Source organism: Hemitrygon akajei, chromosome 7 (assembly GCF_048418815.1).
Source record: "Hemitrygon akajei chromosome 7, sHemAka1.3, whole genome shotgun sequence".
Taxonomy (NCBI): Eukaryota; Metazoa; Chordata; class Chondrichthyes; order Myliobatiformes; family Dasyatidae; genus Hemitrygon; species Hemitrygon akajei.
In genome coordinates, this window is record NC_133130.1 from 87,406,796 (window position 1) to 87,424,605 (window position 17,810).

Consider the following 17,810-nt stretch of genomic DNA (forward strand, 5'->3'; position numbering starts at 1 on the left):
GAGCAGAAATATTTTTGAAGGATCAAGGGATTCTGGGCCATAACACCATAAGACATAAGAGCAGAATTAGGCCATTTGGCCCACCATCTGTCCTGCCATTCCATCATGGCTGATTTATTATCCTTCTCAACTCCATTCTCCTGCCTTCTGCCCAAAACCTTTGATGCCCTTACTAATCAAGAAGCTATCAACCTTCACTTTAAGTATATCCAATTACTTGCCCTCCACAGCCATATGTGGAAATGAATTCCAAAGATTCACCACCCTCTGGCTAAAGAAATTCTTCCTCAACCCTTTTCCAAATAGACACTGCTCAATTTGCTCCATTCTGAGGCTGTGCCATCTGATCCTAGACTCCCCCACTATAGGAAATCATGCTGTCCACATCCACTCTTTCTAAGTCTTTCAATATTCAATAGATTTCAATAAGATCCCCCCACCCCATTCTTCTAAACTCCAATGAGTATAGGCCCAGTGCTATCAAACGTTCCTCACAGGTTAATGCTTTCATTCTCAGAATCATTCTTATGAAGCTCCTCTGTACCCTCTCCAATGCTAGCACATCTTTTCTTAAAAAAGGGGCCCAGAAGTTCTCACATTACTCCAAGTGCTGACTGACCAATGCCTATTAAACCTCAGCAGTACATTTTTGTTCTTATATTCTAGTCCATCAAAATTAATGCTAGCTTTGCATTTGCCACTGTCTCAACCAGCGGGTTAAGCTTTACTGAAGTCTGCATGAGAACTCCCAAGTTCCTTTGCAACCTCTTATTTTTGAATGTTCTTCCCATTTCAAAAATAGTCTACTTCTTTATTCCTTCTACCAAAATGCATGACCATACACTTCCCAACACTATATTCCATCTGCCACCTTTTTGCCCATTCTCCTAAACTCTTTAAGTCCTCCGCAGACTCCCTGCTCCTCAACACTTCATGCCCCTCCATCTATCTTCATATCATTTGAAAACTTGGCTACAAAGCATCAATTGCATCATCCAAATTATTAATATACAATGTTGAAAAGAAGCGGTTCCAACATCAACCCTTGTGGAATACCACTAGTCACCAGCAGCCAACCAGAAAGGGCCCCCTTTATTCCCTCTCATTGCCAGACAGCCAATCTTTCATCCCATGCTAGTATCTTTTCTGTAATACCATGGGCTCTTATCTCATTTAACAGACTCATGTGTGGCACCTTTTCAAAGACCTTCAGAAAATCCAAGTAAACAACATCCATCGACTCTTCTTTGTCTATCCTGCCTGTTATTTCCTTAAAGAACTCCAACAAATTTATCAGGCAAGATATCCCTTTAAGGAACACATGCTGACATTGGCCTTTTTATCATGTGCCTTGAAGTACCCCAAAACCTCATCCTTAGTAATGGACTCCAACATCTTCTCAACCAGTGAAGTCAGGTTACCTAGCCTTCCTCCCTTGTTAAAGAGTGAAGTGACATTTTCAATATTCCAGTCCTCCGGATCCTTCCAGAAACTAGTGATTCTTTAAAAATCATTACTAATGCTTCCACAAACTCTTCAGCTACCTCTTTCAGAACCCTGAGGTGTAGTCCATCTGGGCCAGGTGACTTATCTACCTTCAGACCATTCAGCTTCTGAAGCACCTCCTCTTTATTAATATCAGCCACACTCACTTCTGCCTCCTGAAACTCTTGAAGTTCTGGCATTTTATTTGTACCTTCCACGGTGAAGACTGACGCAAATGGTCCACAGTGAACTGACACAGAAGAGGAGTTGAAGAACAGACATGATCATATTAAATAGCGGGGTAGGCTTCAGAGGCCGAGTAGCCTAAACCTGCTCCTATTTTCACATGTTCTTATGGCAAAAACTCCAGCAACTAGAGTGTAGAAACCTTTAAAATTCTATATCATTGTAAACTCACCTTCTCAAATCCCACTGCCTGCTGTGCCACACTGTCTCCAAAGATTAAGAGACTGGCTCTTAAGTTGTCAATCAGCCACCAGCATTCACTGACATGGAAACAAGAAGTCTGCACTGGTTTAGGGTGGAGCAAGGATTCAGTCTCCACCCTTTGGGTCAGGTCTTTGCTACCAACATCCCATAGCTTACACACTTGCTCAACTGCAAGCAGTTCAGAGGACTCCAATAGCGCTGGAGGGCGTGCACATTCTTTATGCCTTCCTATGAAAATACAAACAAAAATTGCAGTCGAACTAGGCTGTTTAGATTTCATATCTCATAAGGTATTTCTAATATGCCAAAGATCATTTTTCAATCCAGTCTCATGCAGAAGACTTTACACAATGCCTGAAGCTCATACTTTCCAGTATAAGGACTGTGTTCAACTTTGTTTCAATAATTACAAACACAAATTTGATGCAGCATCCATTGACCATGCCTCAGCTTCTATTGGAGCTCATTGAAAGCGACTGGGAGCTAGATCTGGCTCCAATGAATGTCAGACTCCTAACATCATGGCTCAGGATTCCAGTATTCAAAGCACCTGTACAGGTCGGTCACACACACACACACACACACACACACACACACACACACACACACACTCTCTCTCTCTCTCTCTCTCTCTCTCTCTCTCTCTCTCTCTCTCTCTCTCTCTCTCTCTCTCTCTCTCTCTCTCTCTCTCTCTCTCTCTCCTCTCCAGATCACTGAGCCGTTGCCCCAGAGAAATGGAATCAAGCTGTCTTCCATCAGAAAGCAGCCTTCCTGCTTCCAGTCGTTCTACAGACACTCCATTGCCTATAAGTTATCCCAGACCACTACTGTTCATGTCAAGCATCCTCCAGGGCCAGGGCCATAGGCAACCATCTCTACAACACCCTGGCATCAGCTTAGACTGAGCCTGAGAAAAATAAATACATGGTGACTGGTACATTCATTTATTGAGGCAAAGAGGTTTTGCCCACTGTTAGCTCTGACTGTGTCTAAGACATGCAACCTATGGATGTGGCCTTATAGAATTAATACCTCCTTGAACTCTACCCACAGATCAGGAGGATGCAAGAAGATCATATAATAAAATCTGCTCCGTTGGGATTCTTCCTAATCCTTTTGCTGTCTTCCCTTCTTCTATGTCTTAATAAGCTGGTAAGGAAGGCGGGCTCTGTCGTGGGCAAAGTACTGGAGGGTTTAACATCGGTAGCTGAGCGAAGGGCGCTGAGTAGGCTACGGTCAATTATGGATAACTCTGAACATCCTCTACATAGCACCATCCAGAGACAGAGAAGCAGTTTCAGCGACAGGTTACTATCGATGCAATGCTCCTCAGACAGGATGAAGAGGTCAATACTCCCCAATGCCATTAGGCTTTACAATTCTACCGCCAGGACTTAAGAACTTTTTAAAAGCTATTATTAATGCTTTTTGAGATAGTGATTTAGATGCATATCATATTTTTTACTGAGTTAAGTATTGTATGTAATTAGTTTTGCTACAACAAGTGTATGGGACATTGGAAAAAAAGTTGAATTTCCCCATGGGGATGAATAAAGTATCTATCTATCTATCTATCTATCTATCTATCTATGTAGCTCTGTTCTGTGATCTCTCTGATACATCCTGCCATTGCTGTGGACTTCAACAAGTGGCCTCTAAAGTCACCACAACTGCCACCCAGTAGGTTTCAGCTAAAGCTCAGGGGTAATTTCAGACACAGCTCTTCCACAAGGCTTCTGAAACATTCAAACAACCAGCGCCGAAGAAATTGTAGGAACCATATAAGCTGTAACCAACTGCAATTGGTTGCTATTTTGAGAGGTAGAGACTGGGAGAGAATGGGTTCTTCATAGAACTTATGCAAGAATCTTTGTGATTTTAGCTGGATTGTCAACTTCCAGTGAGGTAGCTAACTACCAGAGCTGACTCTACTGACTCCTTTGTCTGCATATAAGACAGACAAGTGGGTCACAGTCAGGAGGGGGAAAGGGAAGAATCAGGTACTAGAGAGTACCCCTGTGGCTGTACCCTTTGACAATATGTACTCCTGCTTGAGTACTATTGTGGGGGACAGCCTACCTGGGGGAAGCAACAGTGGCCGTGCCCCTGAAACACAGTCCAACCCTGTGGCACAGAAGGGTAAGGAAAGGAAGAGGAAGGCAGTAGTGATAGGGGACTCTATAGTTAGGGGGTCAGACAGGCGTTTCTGTGGATGCAGGAAAGAAACTCAGATGGTGGTTTGCCTCCCAGGTGCCAGAGTCCAGGATATTTCTGATCGCATCCAAGATATCCTGCAGTGGGAGGGAGAACAGCCAGAGGTCATGGTACATATTGGTACCAATGACATAGGTAGGAAAAGGGAAGGGGTCCTGAAAAAAGAGTACAGGGAGTTAGGAAGGAAGTTGAGAAGCAGGACTGCAAAGGTAGTAATCTCGGGATTACTGCCTGTGCCATGTGACAGTGAGTATAGGAATAGAATGAGGAGGAGGATAAATGCATGACTGAGGGATTGGAGCGGGGGCAAGGATTCAGATTTTTGGATCAATGGGATCTCTTTTGGGGCAGGTGTACAAAAAGGACGGGTTGCACTTGAAACCCGGGGGACCAATATCCTTGCGGGGAGGTTTGCTAAGGCTACTGGGGAGAGTTTAAACTAGAACTGTTGGGAGGTGGGAACCGAACTGAAGAGTACAGGGAAGAAGAGGTTGGTTCACATATAGAGAAAGCTTGCAGACAGTGTGAGAGGGAGGATAGGCAGATGATAGAGAAAGGACGTGCTCAAACCGAAGGTTTGAGATGCGACTATTTTAACGCAAGGGGTGTTGTGAACAAAGCAGATCAGCTTAGAGCATGGATCAGTACTTGGAGATGTGATGTTGTGGCAATTACAGAGACTTGGATGGCTCAGGGACAGGAATGGATACTTCAAGTGCCGGGTTTTAGATGTTTCAGAAAGGACAGGGAGCGAGGCAAAAGAGGTGGGGGTGTGGCACTGTTGATCAGAGATGGTGTCACAGCTGCAAAAAATGTGGACACCATGGAGGGATTGTCTATGGAGTCTCTGTGGGTGGAAGTTAGGAACAGGAAGGGGTCAATAACTTTACTGGGTGTTTTTTATAGGCCGCCAAATAGTAACAGAGATATCAAGGAGCAGATTGGGAAGCAGATCCTGGAAATGTGTAATAATAACAGAGTTGTCATGATGAGAAATTTTAATTTCTCCAATATTGATTGGCATCTCCCTAGAGCAAGGGGTTTAGATGGGGTGGAGTTTGTTAGGTGTGTTCAGGAAGGTTTCTTGACACAATATGTAGATAAGCCTATAAGAGGAGAGGCTGTACTTATTTGGTATTGGGAAATGAACCTGGTCAGGTGTCAGATCTCTTAGTGGGAGAGCATTTTGGAGATAGTGATCATAATTCTATCTCCTTTACCATAGCATTAGAGAGAGATAGGAAAAGACAAGTTAGAAAAGCGCTTAACTGGAGTGAGGGGAATTATGAGGCTATCAGGCAGGAAATTGGAAGCTTAAATTGGAAACAATTGAAACAGGGAAATGTATGGAAGAAATGTGGCAAATGTTCAGGGGATATTTGTGCGGAGTTATGGTAGGGTACAGGAACCGTGGTGTACAAAGGCTGTAATAAATCTAGTCAAGAAGAAAAGCTTACAAAAGGTTCAGAGAGCTAGGTAATGTTAGAGATTTAGAAGATTATAAGGCTAGTAGGAAGGAGTTTATGAAGGAAATTAGGAGAGCCAGAAGGGGCCATGAGAAGGCCTTGTCATGCAAAATTAAGGAAAACCCAAAGCATTGTACAAGTACGTGAAAAGCAAGAGGATAAAATGTGAAAGAATAGGACCTATCAAATGTGACAATGGGAAAGTGTGTATGGAACCGGAGGAAATAGCAGAGGTACTTAATGAATGCTTTACTTCAGTATTCACTATGAAAAAGGATCTTGGTGATTGTAGTGATGACTTGCAGCAGACTGAAAAACTTCAGCATGTAGATATTAAGAAAGAGGATATGCTGGAGCTTTTGGAAAGCATCAAGTTGGATAAGTCACTGGGACTGGAGGAGATGTACCCAAGTCTACTGAGGGAGGCGAGGGAGGAGATTGCTGAGCCTCTGATGGTGATCTTTGCAACATCAATGGGGACAGAAGGGGTTCCGGAGGATTGGAGGGTTGTGAATGTTGTTCCTTTATTCAAGAAAGGGAGTAGAGATAGCCCAGGAAATTATAGACCAATGAGTCTTACCTCAGTGGTTGGTAAGTTGGTGGAGAAGATCCTGAGAGGCAGGATTTATGAACATTTGGAGAGGTATAATATGATTAGGACAAATGATTATGATTTGTCAAGGGCAGGCCATGCCTTACTTACGAGCCTGATTGAATTTTTTGAGGATGTGACTAAACACATTGATGAAGGAAGAACAGTAGATGTAGTGTATATGGATTTCAGCAAGGCATTTGATAAGGTACCCCATGCAAGGCTTATTGAGAAAGTAAGGAAGCATGGGACCCAAGGGGATCCAGAACTGGCTTGCTCACAGAAGGCAAAGAGTAGTTGTAGGCAGGTTATATTCTGCATGGAGGTCAGTCACCAGTGGAGTGCCTCAGGAATCTGTTCTGGGACCCTTACTCTTCGTGATTGTTATAGATGACCTGGATGAGGAAGTGGATGGATGTGTTAGTAAGCTTGCTGATGACACTAAGGTTGGAGGTGTTGTGGATAGTGTGGAGGGCTAACAGAGGTTACAGCAGGACATTGATGGGATGCAAAACTGAGCTGAGAAGTGGCAGATGGATTTCAACCCAGACAAGTGTGAAGTGGTTCATTTTTGTAGGTCAAATATGATGGCAGAATGTAGTATTAATGGTAAGACTCTTGGCAGTGTGGATCAGAGGGATCTTGGGGGTCCAAATCCATAGGACGCTCAAAGCAGCTGCACAGGTTGACTGGATTGGGGAGCACGCCTTATGAGAATAGGTTGAGTGAACTTGGTCTTTTCTCCTTGGAGCGACAGAGGATGAGAGGTGACCTGATAGAGGTGTATAAGATAATGAGAGGCATTGATCATGTGGATAGTCAGAGGCTTTTTCCCAGAGCTGAAATGGTTGCCACAAGAGGACTCAGGTTTAAGGCGCTGGGGAATAAGTACAGAGGAGATGTCAAGGGTAAGTGTTTTCACTCAGAGAGTGGTGACTGTGTGGAATGGGCTGCCGGCAACAGTGGTGGAGGCAGATACGATAGGGTCTTTTATGTGACTTTTGGATAGGTACATGGAGCTTAGGAAAATAGAGGGCTATAGGTAAGCCTAGTAATTTCTAAGGTAGGGGCATGTTTGGCAAAACTTTATAGGCTGAAGGTCCTGTATTGTGCTGCAGGTTTTCTATGTTTCTATATTGAGCACAATAAAGGAGCAAACATGCTTCCACATGTCTGAACACAGTGTCAGCTGGAGGGCATGCTGAAAATGCGAATGCAGGTAAAGCAAATCCAGAAACTGCCTAAAGAGCAGGTACTACTAAAACCCTCGCTTTGTGCATACAGGCCATTCACAGGGAGCAGCTTCTGTCAATTTTGTCCATAAGTCACTCAGTGTTGTAGTGAATGGTATCCGAAGCACATAAGACTGATAAGAAGGAACAATTACTAAAAGCGAAGAGAGAGACAGAACTGGCCCTGCTGATTGTACGATCAAAGATATGTACTACATAAGTTGAACTTCTGAATTTAAGAATAGTATGGCCGCTCATTAGTTTGTAGGTCTCTAGAAGTATCCTGGGATGGCCTTTATTGGGATATATTCAATAATTAATGTTGGGGATCTGAGGGGAAGGTTTTCACAAAGAGACGTTAATTATATGGAACTTGCTGCCAGAGGAGTTATAAAAGCAGATACAATTATAATATTTTAAAAGAAATTTGCATTGTACGTGAATAGGAAAGGGTAAAAAATATAAGGGCCTATTGCAGGCAAATGGAATTAGTGTAGGTAGACATCCTGATCAGCATAGATGAATTGGGCCAAAGGCCTGTTCCAGTGCTCTATGGTTCTATGACGCTATGACATATCTCATCTCACTACAAATCCAGAAATAAAGCAGTCTTTCATATACCGTTCCCTTTCATTAATCGCATGGATATTCTGATCTATACGTATCCCTAAAAGAAGACTTTGAGTCCCAGAATTTTTCAGCACAGGAACAAACCCTTCAGCCTGTCTTGTCCATAAAACCAGGTGTACCCATCTGAGCAATCACAATTACATGCATTACATCCATTGCATATCACAAAAGAGACACCAAGATTTAATTATCTTTCAATGCATGGAAGCTAAAAGAGAACCCCTTTATTTGAATAACTATAAGGATTTCAGTTAATTTTACGGCATCTTCAATTTCCATGTTCTTTTATTGCTTGAACTGCTTCAATGACAGCTGCTGATGACATCAATATTGGGGTGTGTTACTGGCCTCAAATGGACTAGTTTTGGTAGAGAAAATAATTAACCCAGAATGTTTTCCTAACAACTCTATTCCGGCGCGGCCCTGTTCACATAGTTAGCCTGCTTGCTGCTGTGCTCTGCAGCTTTGCCAAGCCATTTCCCAAGGGAAGGCATCTCCATTTACGTTAAAGCAAAACTATTCAAAAGAAATCTGCAGGCAAGATCCTGGCTCTTTGACTTCTGAAGGAGTATTCTGGATTGGAAAAGTGGAACTAATTATGCGGCGTTCATTTGATGATCTCATTAGCACATGACACCCACTTCCAACATTATAAGGGAACTTTCCAAGGCTAGTTTCAAACCCTCTGTGGGACCTAGTGCATCATACTGTGGTGCACACTGTGTTCTACATTCATAAGTATGAGACATCTAAAATAATCTTTCTGCCTAAGAATTCTTTCTGAAAATGTAGACACATTAGTCACAACATTCTTCATGTTTAACAGTATCTTCATCATTCTGCATTTTTAATTATATTCTCTCATGGGGAAAGGCCTCCATTTATTGCCCGTACTTAATTGCCCCTGGTAAAAGGCTGTTAATTGTCATCCGCATTTATCCATAACCACATATAGCAGGACTGGATACACAGATGGTTAGTCAGTGACTACATGGAGAATTGAGGCTAATTATTGTGTACCGGTCAGCACGATGTTGATTTCCCTCTGTAAGGACTTATGGATCAAGCAACACACATAGTTGACATTACTGAAACGTTAACCATCCCTTTGCCTCAGCAGATATTGCTTGACCCATTGTGTTCTACTAGCAGGATTTTGTTACACCAATGCTGTAGCATCTCCAGTCTTTTTGTTTCTACCTCCTGATTTCCCTGCCTGGGTCTCAGACACCACTGCATTTCACATCTAATGCTCACTCCTGAAATGAGAGAATAGTCTTAGATTATTCTGAGCTGAGGGGCAGGATATGTTCTGCATCTGACCCCTCTGACTGATGCCAGATATGATAGGCCGTGTGCATACAAGTACATTAAGCTACTACATGTTTCTTGATTGGTATGCTGATGAGATTGAGGAGGCATTAGTAACAAACTTTCAAGAATCACTAGCTTCCGACATGGTTCTGGGGGACTGGAAAAATGCAAGTGTCACTCGCTTTTTAAGAAGGGTCAGAGGCAGAAGAAAGGAAATTATAGGCCCCTTAGCCTGCCTCTGTGGTTGGGAAGATGTTGGAGTCGATTATTAAGGTTGAGGTTTCAGGGTACTTGGAGACACATGATAAAACAGGCCAAAGTCAGCATGGTTTCTTTAGGGGAAAATCTTGCCTGAGAAATCAAGTGGGATTCTTTGAGAAAATAACATGCAGGTTAGACAAAGGAGAATCGGTGGATGTTGTATTCTTGGATTTTCAGAAGCCCTTTAACAAGTTGCCACACATGAGGCTGCTTAGCAAGATTATCGTATTACAGGAAAGATTCCGGCATGGATAGAGCATTAGCTGAGTGGCAGGAGGCAAAGAGTGGGAATAAAGAGAAGCTTTTCTGATTGTCTGCGGGTAACTAGTGGTGTTGCACGGGGGTCTGTATTGGGACCGCTTCTTTTTATATGTTATGTCAATGATAGAGTTGATGGCTTTGTGGCCAAATTTGCAGATGATACGAAGATAGGTGGAGGGGTTGGTAGTGCTGGGGAAGCAGAGAGGCTGCAGAAGGACTTAGACAGTTTAGGAGAATGGGCAATGAAGTGGCATATGGAAACAGTGTCGGGATGTGTATGGTCATATTCTGTGGTAGAAGGACTAAAAGCATAGACTATTTTCAAAACTGGGAGAAAGTTCAGAAATCTGAGGCGCAAAGGACTTGGGAGTCCTCGTGAAGGATTCCCCAAAGGTTAATGAGCGGGTTGAGTCAGTGGTGAGGAAGGCAAATGCAATGTTAACATTCATTTCGAGAGGACTAGAATATAAAAGCAAGGATGTAATGCTGAGGCTTTATAAGAAGGTACTGGGGGAAGCCTCCAAGAAAGGATGTCCTGAAAATGGAGAGGTTTTACAGATTCATGAAACCGTTTCCAGGAATGAAAGGCTTATCATATGAGGATAAGTTTGATTATATATGATTAATATGTTTGATGACTCTGGGCCTGTACTCACTGGAATTTAGAAGAATGAGAGGGAGATCTCATTGAAAACATATCAAATGTTGAATGGCCTAGATAGAGTAGATGTGGAGAGGATGTTTCCTAAAGTGGGGGAGTCTATAATCAGAGGGAACAACCTAAGAACAGAAGGATGTCCATTTAGAATGGAGATGAGAAGGCATACCTTCAACCAGCAGGTAGTGATTCTGGAATTCATTGCCAAAGACCAGGTCATTGAGTGTATTTAAGACAAAGGTAGATAGGTTCTTGATAAGTCAGGGTGTGAAGGTTACGGGGAAAAGGCAGGAGGATGGGGTTGAGAGGGAAATGGATCAGCCATGATCAAATGGTGGAGCAGATTTGATGGGCCGAATGCCTAGTTCTGCTCCTACTTCTTATGATCTTATGGTATTAGGAATACTGGATGGTTGATCCAGAGGCACAAGCTTGCATTATAGCAGATGAGGAATATAAAATCAAGTAATTAAATACATACAGAATAGAATAGTCTCGGTCATGGTTACCACAAGACTACCGAATTGAATTATAAATTCAGCTGACTTGCTAATATCCTTCGGCATGGAAAGTCTTGCATCCTTACCCAATCTGGCTCATACGTGATTTAGACCACCAATACGGTTGACGTTAGCCACCTCCTCACACCAGGGCCAGATAAGGATGGAGTCAACATTTGTCAACAAATAATCTTAACCAATGAAGGGTCTCATCCAGAAACATTGACTGTCCACTTCCCTCTACAGGTGCTGACTGACCCACTGAGTTCATTCAGCACTTTGATTCTTGCTCCAGATTTCAGTATCTGCAGTCTCTATCAAATAAATACAGTTGCAGGCCTGAACTGAAAAACTAAGCACATTTTCCTTTATTTGATTTAATGCTCTTTTTTTAAAAAAAATGTTGTATTTCTTAACCTTTAAAATTGCTTTAACTTTTTAAAATTACTTAAACAGTTTTGTCCAACTGTCCTTGCGATGATTAGACCTGTTTCGAAGCAGTTGTAAAGGCCTTTGAGCTGTTAAGTGGCCATCAGGGTGGTCTCAGATTATGACACCGATGGCCTACACAATGCCTGTGAACTGCTCCATTTCATGGATTAATTTCAACTGTACAGGTTAGCACACCTACAAGGAGCACTGCACATGAAAGCAGCATCCGTCATCAAGCACCATAACCATCCAGGCCTTGCTCTCTTCTAGCTGCCACCATCAGGTAGAAGGTATGGGAGCCTTAAGTCCCATACCACCAGTTTCAGGAACAATTATTACTCTTCAACCATCAGGCTCCTGAACCAGCATGGATAACTTCACTCACCTCAACTCTGTACTGGTTCCACAGTCCGTGGAATCACTTTCAAGGACTCTCCAACTCATATTCTCAGCAGTAATTATTACTTTTTTATTTATTATCATTATAATGTGTTCTCTTTTTGTATTTTCACAGTCTATCTTCTTTTGCACATTGGTTGTTTGTTGGTCATTGTTATGTGCAATTTTTCATTGATTCTATTGTATGTCTGCAAGAAAATGAATCTCTGGGAAGTATATGGTGACATATTCATACTTTGATAAGTTTACTTTGAACTTTGTACTTTGAGTACTCTTGCCACAAAGGGACTATGAATGGTTTGAGTAATAGCCAGAATAACACAAGTTCATAATGCGAGGTGCTGGCTGAGTCAAGCATAATCCACCACCTTTTCTTATTTTCTTCATTCGCAGCATGTAGACATCATTGGCAAGGCTACCATTTCTTGCCCACACCTAACTGTCATAAATTGAGGAGACATTTCAGCATCAACCACATGGGTCTAGAGTCACATAAAGGCTGACTAGACAGACTTCTTTTCCTGGCTGACATGAGTGCCCCACATGGGTTTTACGTAATTCCAGTGGTTTCATGGTTCCCATAATTGAGACTGTTTTTTTGTTGCTATTAAAGTAACTCCAGAGTTATTTAACTATTTGAATTCAAAATCCTTCCACTTGATAGCAATTTCAACTCAAACCTCAGAAGTATAAGGAACTGGAGAGAATAGTGGACTCAGCCCAAACCATCATAGTACATTCCTACCCACCATCAGTGGTATTTACATGAGGCACTGTCTATCTATCCTCATCGTCTATCATCAAGGATCCTTACCATCTGGGCCATGCCACCTTCTTGCATCTACAATCTGGCAAAAGGTGCAGAAGACAGAAGATCTGCACCACTGTATTCAAGAACAGTTACTTCCCTTCAACCATACGATTCTTAAACCAATCATCACTGGGACAGGAAAACTAATCACTGCTCCAGTATAGCAACAAGATCACCACTTTGATCATTTTGTACTACAATGTTTTTTAAAAATCTAATTATGTTCTTTCTTCCAAAAATTTTGTACACTTTATTCACAAAATGCTGGAGGAACTCGGCAGGTCAGGTGGCATCAACGGAGAGAAATAAAGTCAACTATTTATTCCCCTCCACAGACACTGTTTGACCTGATGAGTTTCTGCAGAATTTGTGTGTGTTGCTCCAAGATTTCAAGCACCTGCCGAATTTCTTGTGTGCATGTTCAGTTCATGATTTTCTTTTTTCCTTCTGAATACTGCTTACCTGATGCTATGTGCCTGTAACATTACTGCAAGTATGATTTTCATTTCACCTGTGCATACATGCTCTTGTGCGTATGCCATTTTATTCTGACTTTTTAATTAACCTAGTTAATTAATCACTATGCTAGGTAGATTACCAGCACATCAGGATATTAACTGCTTCAAATGCTATTTGAACTACTGCAGGATTTCAGTACTTCAGACCTTTGTTTTATTTAGTTAACTCTCATTGATTTGATAAGTTTGTGGATGTGCTGCTCTGTACTGAGTGTACGGTGCTGAAAAGAATCCCAAAGAGAAGGTAACAAACCACAACTAGATCCTAGTGAAGATGGGATTGCTCTTTGGGATTACAAGATTAGTTTCCAGTTTGCTTGGGTTGTACTTGTATCTCGAAGCTCCTATGCAGAAGGCAGTAGTTATCAGTCTTCTGTGGCACCCTGTCAAAGGGTAAGAGTTTAGAGGGCAAGGAGGAATTAAGTGACTGCATCGGGGCTGAATTTCATTCCTATTTTAAAATAACTCATCCAGCTCTTGGTTTGCACAATACCTTTACAAATTTTTCCAGCAGTTTATGAGGAGTTAACTGCAAAATTTCTCTGCACTACAGGCAGAAGATCCTGGAAATGCAGGAACTGTGAACGATAGACAGAGATAGGGTTGGGGAGTTGAAGATCCATGATCATTGGTTGGGGGATCATGAGGTAGCAGAGGGAGGAGCTCAAATCATCAGTGGGATATGGATATGGGTTGTTCTGAAAGGCCATAAGGGGCAGAAACACTCAACATATTTTAACTGTACATGGAAGTGTACTTGAATAGTTCCGCACTGCAGGTCTGTGCAGCTGGAGCTGGAAGAGGTAGGATTAGGCTGGGTGTAAAGTTGACTTCGGTGCGCCCAGTGCAGTTGACTCGATGTCAGTGAGATCCGATGTAGATTGGGGGACCATTTTGTTAAGCACCTTCGCTCCATCCACACAGCAGGCAGGATTTCCTGGTGGCCACCCATTTTAGTTCAACTTCCCATTACCATTGCAACATGATGGTGATCCATGGCCTCCTCTACTAACATAATGAGGCCCCTCTCATGTTAGAGGAGAAACACCTCCTATTTCATCTGGATAGTCTCCAAACTGATGGCATGAACATCAATTTCTCTAGCTTCTAGTAATTTTTTACCCCTCCACCTTCTTTCATTTCCCATTCCCCTTCTGGTTCCCCTCTTACCCTTCTCTTCTCCTCACCTACCTATCTCCTCCCTCTGATATCCCTCTTCTTCAGCCCTTTACATTTTCCACCTATTACCTCCCAGCTTCTCTCCTACCCACCTTCCCCCTTACATGGCTTCACCAATGACCTTGAACCAAAGGGGATGACCTTCTAGCTTGTACTCCTTCCCCTACACCTACCTTCTTACTCTGGTTTAGTCCCCCTTTCCTTTCCTGATGAAGGGTCTTGGCCCAAAATGATGACTGTTTATTAGCATGTAGAGCATGGAAATCTACAGCACATTACAGGCCCTATGGCCCACAATGTTGTACTGACCATAAAACCTACTCCAGAAACTGCCCAGAATCAGCCTACCGCATAGGCCTCTATTTTTCTATGCTCCATGTACCTATCTAAGAGTCTTTTAAAAGACCCTATTGTATCCGCTTCCACCACTGTTGCTGGCAGTGCATTCCACGCATCCACCACTCTCTGTGTGAAAAACTTACCCCTGACATCCCCTCTGTGCCTACTTCTAAGCATCTTAGAACTATGCTACCTCATGTTAGCCATTTCAGCCCTGGGAAAAAGCCTCTGGCTATCCATAGAATCAATGCCTCTCATCATCTTATACACCTCTATCAGATCACCTCTCATCCTCCGTCACTCCAAGGAGAAAAGACCAAGTTCACTCAACCTGTTCTCATAAGGTACATTCTCCAATCCAGGCAACATCCTTGTAAATCTCCTCTGCACTCTCTCTATAGTTTCCACATCCTTCCTGTGGTGAGGTGACCAGAACTGAACACAGTACTCCAAGTGGGGTCTGACCAAGGTCTTATTCTTCTCCATAGATGCTGCCTAACCTGCTGAGTTCCTCCAACATTTTGGTTTTGCTACTATTGTCATGGAGAGGTAGTTTCACGTGCGGTGCGGGGGAATGGTGTAGATCAGTGTTTGAAGGTCTGAGAGAGCCGATCAAGCCAGTGGGTATGCATTGAGAACAGCAGTGAGACACCTGTGATGAGCTGGAAAGGTGGCGGGAGTGGCTATTCTTCAGGTGGGAGGGGCAGGGTAACCATGTAGGTAAATTCTTTAATGTGGACCCACCTTTGTTCAGTTCCAAGTATCAGTGAGGACACAAATCAAAGTAGTCCCCTTTAAGTCCACACTGAAGCAAGATTAACAGTATATCGAAAGCTGGCCTCTATATGAACATTTACAAACTGTGCAACTCACCCTTACACAATTAAAAAATTCAAGAAGCATGATTCAGAAATTTATAAGATGTCATCAGACATTGCATTTCCCACTTGAAGCCTTTTGGTCTGTCAGATGCCATGAAGAGATCCCCTCATACCCTAGCAAATGTCATGGACTTCCCAATGAATGTAATCTAATATCTATTAACACCTTCCTGAAGCACACCTGACTTAATACTATTAAAAAAACATAGAAACATAGAAAACCTACAGCACAATATGGGCCCTTCCGCTCACAAAGCTGTGCTTTAAAAAGCTGTACTTACTTTAGAAATTACCCTGGGCATGGCACACAGAGTCTTTCAAATATTTGGGCATCATTATGCCAAAAGATTTGGCAAAGTTATCAGAATGTAATTATCAGCCTTTATATAAAAAAATTAAGGAAGACATGGCAAGATGGAACCTGATTCCTTTTTTCAGTCTCAGTTCAAGGATTGAGTCTATTAAAATGATTATACTGCCCAGACTGTTATATCTCTTTCAGACCCTAACAATAGAGATTAATCAAAATCAATTCAATGAATGGAACAAGATGCTATCAAGGTATATTTGGCAGGGTAAAAGGCCTAGAGTTTGTCTCAAAACTTTTGCAATTAGCAAAGGAAAAGGAGGGATGGGGCTTGCCTTCTCTTAGAGATTATTATTTTGCAGCACAGTTGAGAGCTGTGATATGTTGGTGCAACCCATCATCTGACGCTCAGTGGAAAAACATTGAGGAGCGGGTACTTCCCATCCCCATACAAGCAATTTTGGCTGCTAACAACCTGCAAAGCTACATAAATACTATTGGTAACCCATGGGTGAAATTGACTCTTAAAATATGGAAAACTACTATAAAAGAATATAATCTAGAGGGAGATATTGCAATTCTTAAATGGTGTGCATATGACTCGGATTTTACACCAAATAAATTGGATGCTAGATTTAAGGACTAGACAGCTAAAGGAATAACAGTTCTTTACAACATAATGAAAGAAGGAACACTGTTCAGTTTTGAAATGCTTAAAGAGAAACACTTATTAGAAAAACAAGATTTTTATCGGTATTTACAGATGCAACAATATGTTAATAAGACGCTTAAAAATGTAACCAAGGCAAATACAGGCTTGATAGAGCTCTTTAGAAAAGCATATAATTCAGATAATGGTAGTAGAATCATTTCAAGCATGTATAAGGGGTTGTCAAATCTTAAAACACATTGGAATTCATACATTAAAACAAAATGGGAGAAGGAAGGAGGGATAATTATATCTGAGGAAGAATGGACAACAATATGGAGATATCAATGGAAGTGTACCAGTTCACAGAAATGGAGGGAGTTTGGATGGAAAAACTTGATAAAATATTTTATTACACCCTCTCAGAAATCCCATTATGATAGTAACCTCCCTGTTTGCTGGAGAAATTGTGGAAATCAAAATGCAAATCATTATCATATTTTTTGGGACTGCCCTGTTATCAAAAACTATTGGAGGGGGATACACAATGCCCTACAAAACATCTTTAAATGTGAAATACCCTTGGAGAGTAAGACCATATATTTTGGATATATACCTCAAGAATGGTTGAAAAGAGATAAATATTTAAATGAATATACTGTTGGTGGCTGGTAAAAAGACTCTTACTAGGAAATGGTTATCACAGGAGAGCCCAACTTTAAATGCATGGATGGAAATTACAATGGACATTTACAAAATGGAGAAGATAACAGCATCTGTTAATCATAAGCTGGAACAATTTGATTCATACTGGGAAAAATGGTTTAACTACATAATGCCTCATAGGCCTGATTTTATTCTCCCAAATCAATGAATCTGTTGTAAAAAAAAATCAATCCCTACTTGTATATAGTTCTTTCCTTTTGCTTGTTTTTTCTTTCCACTCTTTTTTATAAGTGTATACCTCAGATAAATACTTTGTGGAGATTTGTGATATATATGATTATTTGATATATATGTACAATGTCTGAAATACATCTTATGGAAATGTTTGTTTGATGAACTTCAATAAAAAAAATTACAAAAAAAAAGAAATTACCTAGGGTTGCCCATAGCCCTCTATTTTTCTAAGCTCCATGTATTTATCCAGGAGTCTTTTATTGTCTAGGAGACCCAATTGTATCCGCCTCTACCATTGTCGCCAGCAGCCTATTCCATGCACTCACCATTCT

At 41.7% G+C, this 17,810-nt stretch overlaps 1 protein-coding gene across 2 annotated transcripts in view; it reads right to left on the minus strand.

The window, feature by feature from the left end:
• Positions 1 to 17,810, minus strand: part of pax1b (paired box 1b) — a 130,770-nt gene that overhangs the window by 82,288 nt on the left and 30,672 nt on the right. The gene's annotated exons all lie outside the window — the stretch shown is intronic.